General features: G+C 33.1%; 1 pseudogene; it reads right to left on the reverse strand.

Moving 5' to 3' along the window:
• Positions 1–2,426: 2,426 nt before the first annotated feature.
• LOC109107685 overlaps positions 2,427–12,669 on the reverse strand; it is a 58,316-nt pseudogene continuing 48,073 nt past the window's right edge.

Below are 12,669 nucleotides of genomic sequence, written 5' to 3' on the forward strand. Positions count from 1 at the left end.
CAGTAAAATCTTCTGTTGTTTTGTATGTAGACCACTGTATGTGCAACTTTGCGTTGGTTGGTATGTACACTGTACATTGTTTTTGTTGGAAAAATAAAATATATTTGTTACCGTGTATTTGTGTGTTCTGACTATAAAAACTATTATATATATATATATATATATATATATATATATATATATATATATATATATATATACTACAAATATTTACAACACACTTATGTACTGTCTGTAGTAAGTGTAACACTCAACCAAATAAAGACCAAGTCATTATGATGAATGGAGAGTGTTTTCCATTCATCATAGTGTTTTACTTACATAAAACAAATCATCAACCAACTCTTTCAAATAAATATCCATACAAACGATTGTTTGTGTGCATCATTTGAAAATAAAATACCATTTTGAGAAGAAAGAACATTGTTTTGAATGTAAAGTTTCATTTTGCAGGAGAATTGGGGGGTTTTGCCCATTGTGTGTGTGTTTTTTGATTTGTGTGTAGAGTTCTGTGAATATGAGGCATGCTTTCAGAAAATGTGTGTAAACAATCAAGAAAAACTGTAATATTGAAAACACTTGTATAAATATGTATAATAATATGTGAATAAATAAATAATTAGGATGAGTGTGTCAGATTTGTAAGAGCTGAATGAGGTCTGATCTGGAGTGTTGTGGCATTGTTAGCAGCACAACCAGTGGATGAAGTCTCCGTCACTGGACTGCTCACTCGATCACAGAGAACATAAATATCCCTTTCACAATCCTCTTCCGTGGCATTATTGTATATTATCACTATATCACTTTTCTAATTTACATTAGATAGTATATAGCTGATTGCAGTTGATGATAAGTAATCTTTCACATATTTGTTTGATGCATAATAAGTTCTTCACCTTATTTCTTGTGAGCTGAACAACCCAGAGGAAAAATGTGTTGCTCAGTGGTTGCTCTTCCTGAGCTCAGGAGACTTAGATGAGATTCTCATATATCTCTCATTTTAGCATCAACAGCATTTCAGATGTTTCTCCTAAAATTCCTTATAGGAGAAATAGAAGTAGACACAAATGAGACAAGAGAAATATTTGAGAAAAAAAGAGTCAAAACAGAATGTGTTGGAAGAAACATAGAATATCTCTTTATTGTCTTGTTGCAATCTCTATCAAGACTCCATTATAGGAATATTTTATTGCTCAGTGGTTGCTCGTTCTAACCTCAGGAGACTTTGTTGTGATTCTCATGTATTTCTCATTTTAGTCTCAACAGTGTCTCAGATGTTTCTCCTAAAAATCCTTAGGAGAAATAATAGTAGACACAACTGAGACACGAGACATTTCTGAAAGAAAGGGATCCAAAATGACATTGGGAGAGAAACATGTGAGAAACATGGGAGATCTCTTTATTGTCTTGCTGTAATCTCTTGCAAGACTCCATTATAAAAATATTTTACTACTCAGAGGTTGCTGTTGTTGTTGTTTTTTATTGAAATGGGGTTTTTCACCTTTAATGGTCAGGACAGCAGGAGTAGAGACAGGAAATGATTGGACAGGTGAGGATTGAACAGAAGCAGGAAAGCACCTTTAGCTGTGATCTGAACCCATGTTGTCTGAGGTGCAGCTGTGCTTCACGTCGATGTGCTGCACACAAGGCTATGGCTCTGACAGAAGTTACTCTATGATCAGGATACTAAGAGCTGATTATCTTATATGTCTCATTATCAGCTTTGTCTTAAGATGTCTTCAGTTTTATTTTAGGAGAAACGTTAAACTTTTACTAATATTGTAAATACTAAAACTATCATTTAAATAGCATTAAACATTTCAGAATATCAAGAGTTACTAGTTTAAATGTTTCAATTTCTGTCTTTTTAGATTTTTAAAAAAAAATTTTTTTAGATTATCAGTGTCCAGCACTGTATATACACCACAGTTTCCTCTGTTAAATCACTGTGCAATAAAACACTGTTTACATAAAATAACTTTAAATATGACAATGCATGTATTGTGTTTGATTGAAATGGTGTAGATAAAGGACATTGAAGCTAACCAGAGGGAAGAAAAATAAAATAAAAAGAGATCTCTTTAACATCTCAAATATTTCTCCTAGACAGAAATGAGGTTACCTTAAGACTGAATGGAAACTTTTGCTTGAGTCTCCTGCTTCTCAAACTTGTCTCCTGAGACAAAAACTCTAACAATCTCACAACAGTGTCCTTTAAAGCTTTAGAAGCTAACAACAACATCACACACTGTGCTCAGATATTTCTCCTACACTAAAGACTCGAGAGCTCTCACATTTGTCTCCTCTAAATTTCAGAAGTGATCTCAATAACTTCACAAAGTGTGCACCAAGTCAAATGCCTCAATATGAGCTCAAACATTTCTTCCATGTATTAATAATCAAATTAGTCAATTAATAATCAAGACTGAGTCATAAGCCATTTATTCATTTCAGCAAAGAAAGCTCCAGGGTTACATTTTCTGTGGATCAGTTTTGATTAAGGCATCCTTATTTCTGCATAATTTTCTCTCAATATAGCCTTTAACTCTGAACTTATGATTTCCTCCTTTTTATTTAGTGCCTTTCAAGTACTTGACTTAATGCACACTTTGTAAAGTTGTTGAGATCTCTTCTAAAGCATTACAGGAGACAAATATGAGACCCCCACATTATTTAGCTAAAGAGAAAAATCTAAGCACAGTGTGTGATGTTGATAAAATCTCTTTTAAAGCTTTAAAGGACACCGTTGTGAGATTGTTAGAGTTTTTGTCTCAGGAGACAAGTTTGAGAAGCAGGAGACTCAAGCAAAAATCTCCTTTCGATCTTAAAGTAACCTCATTTCTGTCTAGGAGAAATATTTGAGATGTTAAAGAGATCTCACTTTTGATATTTCTTTCCTGTGGGTAAGGTGCAACACTCACTCTTCAAAATTCAAGCTTTATTAATAAAACAACATGACGTTTCGGCCGTCCAAAGCCATCATCAGATTCACCTTATTTCTTTCCTGATAACGTAGATCTGACAAAGCAAAACCCAATGTAATCACTTGCATTTTATGCAACTTATGCACTTTATTACTTTTGCTTTTTCATTCATGTATTTATTTAGTAGTTGTTGATTACACTTGTCTATCTTTTCTTAATACAACTAATTTTATTACTCTTGTGTCTTCCTTGTGTTAATGATACAGAAAGAGGCTCTACAAGTTAGGTATCCCACCAATCTTTCTTATGTGATGTACTCATAACCACACCTTAAGTGACACGTGATCCAAAAATCATAACGTCAACAGTGACATGTACCCATCACTGCACTATTTCACCTCCCTAAGGTGAAGAAAGCAAATTCACTACAATATCAGCATTTGTCCAGGTGACAGTCTTGTTCAGGACGTGTTGTTTTGATTCAGTTGTTTGGAGCTTGTGGAGTTTTCACTGTCAGATACTGTACAATAAAGAGAAAGAGAAAATACACTAAGATCTGCTTTAATACAAGATGATAAATGAAAGCATTGACTCAATAACTCACTATAGTTTCTTCAGTTTACAGTGTGGATCCTCCAGTAGAGCAGAGCGCAGCTTCACTCCTGAGTCTCCTGGTGTATTACCACCCAGATCCAGTTCTGTCAGGTGTGAGGAGTTTGATCTCAGAGCTGAAATCAGAGCAGCACAGCCTTCCTCTCCAATACTGCAGTAACTCAGTCTGCAGAGAGTGAAGAACATGAATGTATGAGCTCTACTTTCTATAAGTTTTAGGGTGAGAGTGTGTTTGTGTGTGTGTTTGTATGAGCTCTACTTTTTCTATACACCAGGATCAGCGCTATAGAGATTTTAACTTGCCAGCAGCTAAAACATTAATTTAAATGCACTCTACTCACATGATTCATGATTGTGATGCTGAACTAGTTTATGATATTTTATAGGTGATAATGTTAAAATAGGAGTAATATTATAGTATAAATATGACATATATTTTACTTGCGCTTCTTTAAAGTTCACTTAATTTGGATCGAGTTTAAATTTTATTGTAGCTCTATGTTTAATCTGACTCTAATTTTCAAGTGATCATTAAATTTAGAATGTGATTCTAATTAGTAACTAATCACAAATATTGGTTAAAATTAATTGAGATATCTGATTATTCATTCATCCATGATCCTTTAGTCTGTTCTGTCCTGGACACAGATTTGAGGAAACATCAGCCTCCACATGATCTACTAGTCATGATGAGTTCAGGAGAGATCAGAGTAAATCAAATATAATATTTTATTTGTCAGGTAAGAATGTATCATGCTAACTACATAATTAAACAATAAGAATCCAGTTCAGAGATAATAAATACATAACATCAGTTGCTCAAAGATGAATCTAAGAGTGAGAGATGCAGACCTGACAGCAGAAAAAGTAGCATTTATGAATGTTGTTCCTCTTATATAAATACTCTTCAAACAGATTAAAATGTTCAAGACTTGGTGTTATTATTGAGTACATGTAAATCTGTTATTCATGGATTGGAGAAAGATGGTCAATCTGTCATTTTTGTAATTATTTATCTGTATGTTTAATTTAGTGTATTACAGTAACACTGTAAAGTGGCTGAAGATCTGTACAATTACAGTAAACTACAGACAAATGTGCTGCCAGTATTTTACTCTTAATGTACAGGACAATGTTCATTACACTGTAATTCTATATGCAGCAAATATATATATATATATATATATATATATATATATATATGTCTGTCTGTGTGTGTGTGTGTGTGTGTGTGTATATATATAGTACTTTATATGTGAAGCTATGGCCAATTAATTACTGCAAATGTATATAATTTTGGCTCACACTTATGTACTTTGTTGTTCAATGGTCTATAAGTGTATATACAAATCGGGCTGAAACGTTTAGTCGACATTATCAATAAAAAATTGTCGACAAATATTTTTGTTGTCGAGTAGTCGTTTGATTTAATTTGACCTAATTTAGAGCCTGCAATAATGCGGTTTGACCAGTGTGGCGCTGTAGCGCAAGACTGTAATTCAGCCTCCTGGATGTAATTCAAGAGAAGAAGAGACAGCGCTCAGCGCTGCTTCAGAGAAACGCATCCGAGCCGAACCGAATGGCGTTTGGATATCAAAATATATGATGCGCGCTTTCCTCTCAATAACGAAATAAACAACAACAACAAAAAATCACAGCGGTGTGAAAGCAGCAGATAAAAATGCATGTGGATGTTTGCACGAGCTCAGTAAAGCATTCACGTCACGTCTGTAGTATTTTATGCAATACCTTAAATCAAGCAGCTTTACGGTATTAAACATTATTATTAATTATTTGATTAAAGTGATAGTTTGGTTTGCAGAGATCAAAGCTTAATCTAGCTCAGGACTGTTTTGATTATCATAACCCAGTAAGGTATTTTAAGAGAGATTACTCTACCACTCAAAAGTTTCTGAACGATAACGTTAAGATTATTTGATCCAAAATATAGCAAAAGCAGTAATATTGTGAAATATTTTTACGATTTAAAATAACTGCTTTCTATTTGAATATATTTTAAAATGTAATTTATTCTTGTGATCAAAGCTGAATTTTCTCCAGTCTTCAGTGTCACATGATCTTCAGAAATCATTAATATGCTGATTTGCTGCTCAAGAAACATTTATTATTATTATTATTATTATTATTATTATCAATATTTAAAACAGTTGAGTACATTTATTATTATTTAAAAATATTATTTATTATTATTTTAATAAAATAAATAAAATCTTCTGTAACATTATACACCATACCATTCAAAAGCTTGGAGTCAATATCATTTTTTATTTTTATTTTTATTTGGGGGGGGGGGGGGAGGGGGGGGGGTTATTGTAGAAATTAATACTTCTATTTAGCAAGGATGCTTTAAATTGACAAAGACATTTATAATGTTACAAAGTATTTCTATTTCAGATAAATGCTGTTCTTCTTAACTTTCTTTTCATCAAATTCTACTCAGCTGTTTTCAACAACAACAACAACAACAACAATAATAATAATAATAATAATAATAATAATAATGTTTTTTGGAGCAGCAAATCAGAATATTAGAATGATTTCGGAAGGATCATGTGACTGGAGTAATGATGCTAAAAATTCAGCCTTGAAAGCGCAGGAATAAATTTTAAAATATATTCAAATAGAAAACAGTTATTTTAAATAGTTTTTACAAAATGTTTCTGTTTTTGCTGTACTTTGGATCAAATACATGCAGGCTTGATGAGCAGAAGAGACTTCTTTAAAAACAATGTTACTGTTCAGAAATGTTTGACTGGTAGTGTATATTGTGAATAAAATTGTTTATCCAAAAATAAAACATCTAATCACTTCCCTTTATTTTGTTTCTTATCCATATTATATGCTTACAAAAGGAGATGTTAGGCAGAATGATGTGTCATTCAGTTATTTTTCATATAGTAATTAAATGGTAAATAAGAAGGATTCTCATGTTGTGTGTCAAATATATTTATTTGTATAAATTAATTGTATAATAATTGTAATTACATAATATTATTTCCCAAAGCTGAAGAGATTAGACTACCTTTTATTTATTTGTTATGTATAACAGTATTTTAACTAATTGCAAGAGCTGAATAATCAATAAAATTCTATTGATTAATCAGTGAAATAATCTGCGATTAGTCGATCAATCGTTCTAATAATCGTTAGATTAATCGAGTATCGAAATAATCGTTTGTTGCAGCCCTATATAAAAACATATATTTGTTTTGGGCACATTCAGTATAATCATTGTATTTGATCATTTACATTTTGATTTTTAAAGGAATCGTTCTCCCAAAAATATAAATTGTCATAATTTTCTTCCCTGTATGTCGTTCATAACCTGTATGAGCTTCTTTCTTCTGTGAAACCCAAAACATTATATTTTGAATACTGTTGCCAACCAAAGTTTGGGCACCACTGCTTTCCATTGTGCGGACAAAAACATTTCTCAAAATATCTTCTTTTATTTTCCACAAATAAAGTCATACTGTTTTGAAATGTCTCGAAGAAAAGTAAAGTGATGACAGAATTTTAAGTTTTTGGGTGAACTATCCCTTTAACATGAAATGTTTTTGTTTGGCAGTATTTTCACACTGTTTGTTGTGTTCAATAATATAATAACACTCACTGTAGTTTCTTCAGTTTACAGTGTGGATCCTCCAGTAGAGCAGAGAGCAGCTTCACTCCTGAGTCTCCTGGTGTATTACAGCTCAGATTCAGTTCTGTCAGGTGTGAGGAGTTTGATCTCAGAGCTGAAATCAGAGCAGCACAGCCTTCCTCTCCAATACTGCAGTTATACAGCCTGCAGAGAGTGAAGAACATGAATGATCTCTGAGACTGTGTTTAAGTTTTAGGGTGAGAGTGTGTTTGTGTGTGTGTTTGTATGAGCATTACTTTTTCTATTCACCAGGATCAGTGCTATAGAGATTTTAACTTGCCAGCAAAAGCACAAGATAAGAAACTAATTGAAATGCACTCTACTCACATGATTCCTGATACTGAACTAGTTTATCATTTTCATTCTTCAAACCTTTTGTATTACTATACATGCACTAATGTTAAAATATTAAGAGTAACATTACAGTATAACTATGACATATTACTCTGGTGTTTAAGATTGTGGGGAGGTTGAGAGGCAGGTGTATTTGGAAAATAGACATCACTCTTCATTTATTCTCACACTGAATTAATATATAATTATAATAATTTTATTTGATAATTAATATTTTGTGACTGGTGTGTGGTAGTTTACAATGGAGTAAAAGATGGACTCATGTAAAAATTATTAAAATTAAAATTATTACAGACTTATGAACAAATGAGAATCATTAAAATTAAAGGCTTATATTTGAAACACAGGTCTTGTTAATGTTTTCAGTTTTTTCAAAGTAATCAAATCAACAGATTTTCAGTAACTGAAGAATATGAAAAGGAGAATATTTGGGGAAAAAGAGATGATCACCATATTTTTAATGAAACATCATATTTAAAATATTAAATCACTCACAAAATATAAACAATTATAATTTAATTGAGATGCTGTAAAGTCATATTAGTTACTATGAGATCTTCAAGCAGTGTAAGAATCTTTCACAATCTTTTCCTTTATAATGAAATATTCATGTATTTTTGTTTTATAAATCCATTTTGCAATGTACTCAGTTAATAAAAGTAAATTATTTTATCAAAGCAGAATATGGTACAAACATTGCTGAAGTGGTTGTTTTAGACAATAATTAACTCAGATATTATGCAAAACATATCACTTTAATTTAAATATTTGTATCAATATTGTGGTCCTTTAGCCTCATACTGGTGAGTCTTTAACCTCGAGTGTGAGATAAAAGGAGAGAAGCACCCCACCTCATGTTTTTCTATATATTTCTATATCCCTGTGGAAGTTGCATTCAATACTGATTTGTCTGAGATCTCTGAGGGACTCATGTCTTTATCCTGATTGTACTCTAATACTGGTGTACAGTAATGAGAGAAGCACTTCTAGATTCTAGCAGTCACTGCAGCTGTGATATTAAACAAAAACACTACAGTGCTGGGTTTTATAAAAACCTCCATCAAAATATTGCCATTAATTAGATGCAAATTTCATTATTTTTATTTCTTATTAATTTGAACCCTCAAGCATCCTTCACACAGCAGCCCTTAATTTGTCCTTTTGTTTTTTTCAATAAATGTCATACCACTGTCTTCAATAAAATAAAAAATAAAAATGTATGTTTTTTTGGTGGGTTTTTTATTATTATTTATTTAACTCTAAAAGTACCATATTTAATATAAAATATGCTTATTTTATGTAATATTTAATATTTCTTATACTTCAGTAAAAACAAATCATTCCAGTAAGTTCAGAGCCAAAAACCAACATTTTGGTGGGTTTGGTGACATCTGGTGACATATGAGGGTATAAAAATAGTGTAAACAGTTTACATTTTTTTAATGCTATTTAAATCCACTTCAATTAAAACTCCAGTACGCTTCTGTATAGGGCTGGGCGATATGAGCAAAAAATAATATCTCTGTATTTTTTGGCAAGCAATGACGCGTCACCATGGAAACCATAAAGTGACACATCTAAATAACAACAACCCTCCCGTCGCGTGAAATGTACAGCAAATCGATTTTATGCCCAGTCTCAAAGCACACAAAGTTATATTTTATTGTTCTACGTACAAAATCAGTGTTACAATTCTGCACGAGCCGCTCGATCTCCACCTGTTCTCTCTCGGAGAGTAACTGTGCAGCTATGTTGGGTTGAACTCGTTCATTATTCTGCATCAGGAACCAGTCGAGTAGGTCTGAGCGGCTCACACACACACGCTCATGCTAATCCGACGCTCAACGTGTCAGAAACACGAATTACTCGGTAAAGCATTTTCTGTGTCATGCTGAATAATTATTGTTCTACGGTGTGTTGCTGCGCGTGATGTACGTACGTAACTTGATTGTGATTGACGCTGACGTAATCTCGTAATGTCTGGGACAAAATTACTAATTGAATTAAAATATATATATATATATATATATATATTTTTTTTTTTTTATTTGTATCAGACTTTTCAGCAAACACCATTTAACAAGTATTGAATAAACCCTTTCACACGTAAGTTTAAAATATTCTGGCTGACCCCCCAGCGTGACTTTTTCAAGGCGACCGTTATTTAGATGTCACTTTATGGTTTCCATGATGACGCGTCATTGCTTGTCACGTGACATACCGCAGCAACAACAGAGCTGAATGAATGATGATCTGCTTTTATGTCATTTTTTTCCTTTTTTATTCAAAATATTCACAAATTTGTTAGATATGGCATGAAATAGCTGATATTCCGATCGTCAAATATATGCAAGTGGAAGTGTTTTGTTGTGTAAACACCTTTATAACGATCGCGTTAGTTGAGCTGTATGCGCGATGGGCGCCGCCATCTTAGTTTGTGCCGCAGACGCAGTTCAGAGAATCGGATCTGTTGGATTTACAACACGTGAATTCATCCACTTCTCCCGAAATACATAAAAGTAAATTTTAAAGTTACTTACACAATGTGTATCTGATATGAATAAAACGTGTCTAATTATAATGGAAAGGATTATTATTGCCTCTTCCTTTGACATCAGTGTGTATTTTACAAACTCTAAATGTATTGTTTTTTTAGTACTTATATGTCTGAAACCTAAAATAAACATTATGTGTTTGAAAACACTGAAAAATTGCGATGACAGCTCTGAGCGCGCCTGTCTCTGCTTTAAAACAGCCAACGCACGAGAGCACATTTGAATTTCACGTCATGCACTGACCAGTGTGATCGTACATGCGAAAGAGTTAAATTAATTGCAACCCCCACTTTGGGAACCACTGGTCTAGACAATAAGTGTTATTTCGTGACATCTGTAGCCACGATTTATCCCTGAATTGGACAGGCTGTGTATGGGTGAAATCAAGGCAGTCTGTGGTCTAATTTCAACGACTTGGCTATAGCCCTATATTGAACCAGCTAGTCTAAAACTGTTTACATGTACAGCTTGTGGGATGCATGACATCATAACAACCAGGTAATGCCATTGCCATGTTTTAATTTGCATTATTTTTGCTGTCACACATTACATTTCCCGATTAGATTTTTTTACTTTGTTAAATAAACATGCAATTACATATCCCAACCTGTAGATGGCAATTTGCCCTACTGAGACATGGCCACTGCCAATGCGAGACTTGGAAGTTGGTAGAGAATTCGGCCAGATCTCGCGATTAACAATACCGCCGGCGCCATGAGCTTTTTTTGAAGAGCAACACATGATCAAAAGCCACAGGAGGAGAAGGACGCCTGAGCAACGACGCTGGCAATCAACAGACAGACAGACAACAGAAATAAGGACATTTTTATGTTTTTGTTTTTTCTTGTAAGTATCTGTGTTATCTCTTTGACATGCTGCCATTCTACATTTGATATCTTGTAGGGACCGTGAAATTTTAGCAGATAGCAGGGTAGAGTACGCCATTCTGAGGTTATCTCAAAGGCAAGGGATTTGGTTCAAAAGCACTTTGTGTTATGTTGGTTTAAAGTCTCTTCATATCCCGATGACAATCACAAAGATACGTGATCTAAATGATTTTATATCGACTGTGGAAGGCATAAAATGTTGTACCAGTCATATTCCTCGGTCAACTTTATGCATTTACATACCTCTAAACACCCTGTAATAAGTGCAATGTGAGAGTTTAATAATTCGCATCAATTAATAATTTAATGTAGTTTTGTCACTGGGGACAGAAAGCAGAGCCGAGAGGCCCTAAAACTTTCAGTGCTTTATAAATCTAGCATATTACGTTGAAGTACATGCTTTTTACAGACAGGAAGTCAGTATAAATAGCTCAGAACTGGAGTGATGTGATCCACGTTCTTTGATTTAAATGCACTATAAGTTTTATTGATAATTATACAGTGAACGAAGCACAGCAATAAATATGCAGAACAAAACACCATATTCAACACACAAAGGAATAAAAGTAGCTAGACCAGTTTTCTTGTTGTTATGCACAGTGTTGACTAATTCTGTATTTTTTTTGTGTGTGTGTGTGTGTATTGTTTAGTACAGATATGGCTCAGTAGAGAGACTGGCTTAAAATTGAGGTCAGTATTTGTTACCAGTTGTTAACCCTTTTTTATGTTTAAGGGTTTTGCAAAACTGTCTCATGTTTACTTTTAACATGAAGGGGGGTGGTACACTGCAGAAGACCACTCTGTTCTCGGTCATTACAGGTATGTGTGTGTGTTTGCATGTAAACATTGCTCAGAGAGCTTATGTCTGTCTTTAGGCTTAACGATTTAATGTCTTTTCTTTATGACATCAATCTGTATTGATATAAATATATTTTCCAAATCTGTATATACTGAGACTATATATATCAGCTCTATATTACCAAGCCCTATCATCAAAGAAAAATAGAAAGACACTCCGTCGCAATTGATGTAATTAAAGTAAAACATGATGATGTCCAAAAAAGCCTTTTATCGTGCTTATTTTTTTTCTTTCTTGTCAGATGCCGTGATGACCAACTTCCCAACGGCAACTGAATTAGACTTGAGGAATGCCATCGGGCAGCATTTTAAACAAGCACCAGGGAGAGTGGGGATGGGGGGGTATAGAGATAAAAATAACAGTTAATCACTTCACTCTTGATAGTTTGTCTCGTGATCTGTATTGGAGTTAATATTTTTCCATGTCATAAGTTGTACGAATATTGGTTGTCCTTTATTACAATTTTTTTTATTACAAGTTAAAATCTTACTTTTTTTATGTAATTACATTGTTTATATTTTGTTATTGTCACAAATATATTATTTCTTATGTTTTTCAATTTGTATTGAATATTGTTTTAAATATTGTTTCAAGTTTTCATTATTAAAAATTTTGCTTTTATTAATAAAAGCTTTATATTTAATTTGTTTTAATTGCTATTTATGAGAAGAACATGTTATATTTAGTTAACAAAAAATATTCTTTAATTTTGATTTAGGAAGTGTAGAGGGTTTAAAAAAGAGAATTATTGTTTGTTATTTTGGCCTTGTCTGCCCCTGACGCTAAACCCCAACTTGTTAATAAATTCTTATTC

This window comes from Cyprinus carpio, unplaced genomic scaffold (assembly GCF_018340385.1).
Source record: "Cyprinus carpio isolate SPL01 unplaced genomic scaffold, ASM1834038v1 S000006557, whole genome shotgun sequence".
In the NCBI taxonomy this organism is placed as follows: Eukaryota; Metazoa; Chordata; class Actinopteri; order Cypriniformes; family Cyprinidae; genus Cyprinus; species Cyprinus carpio.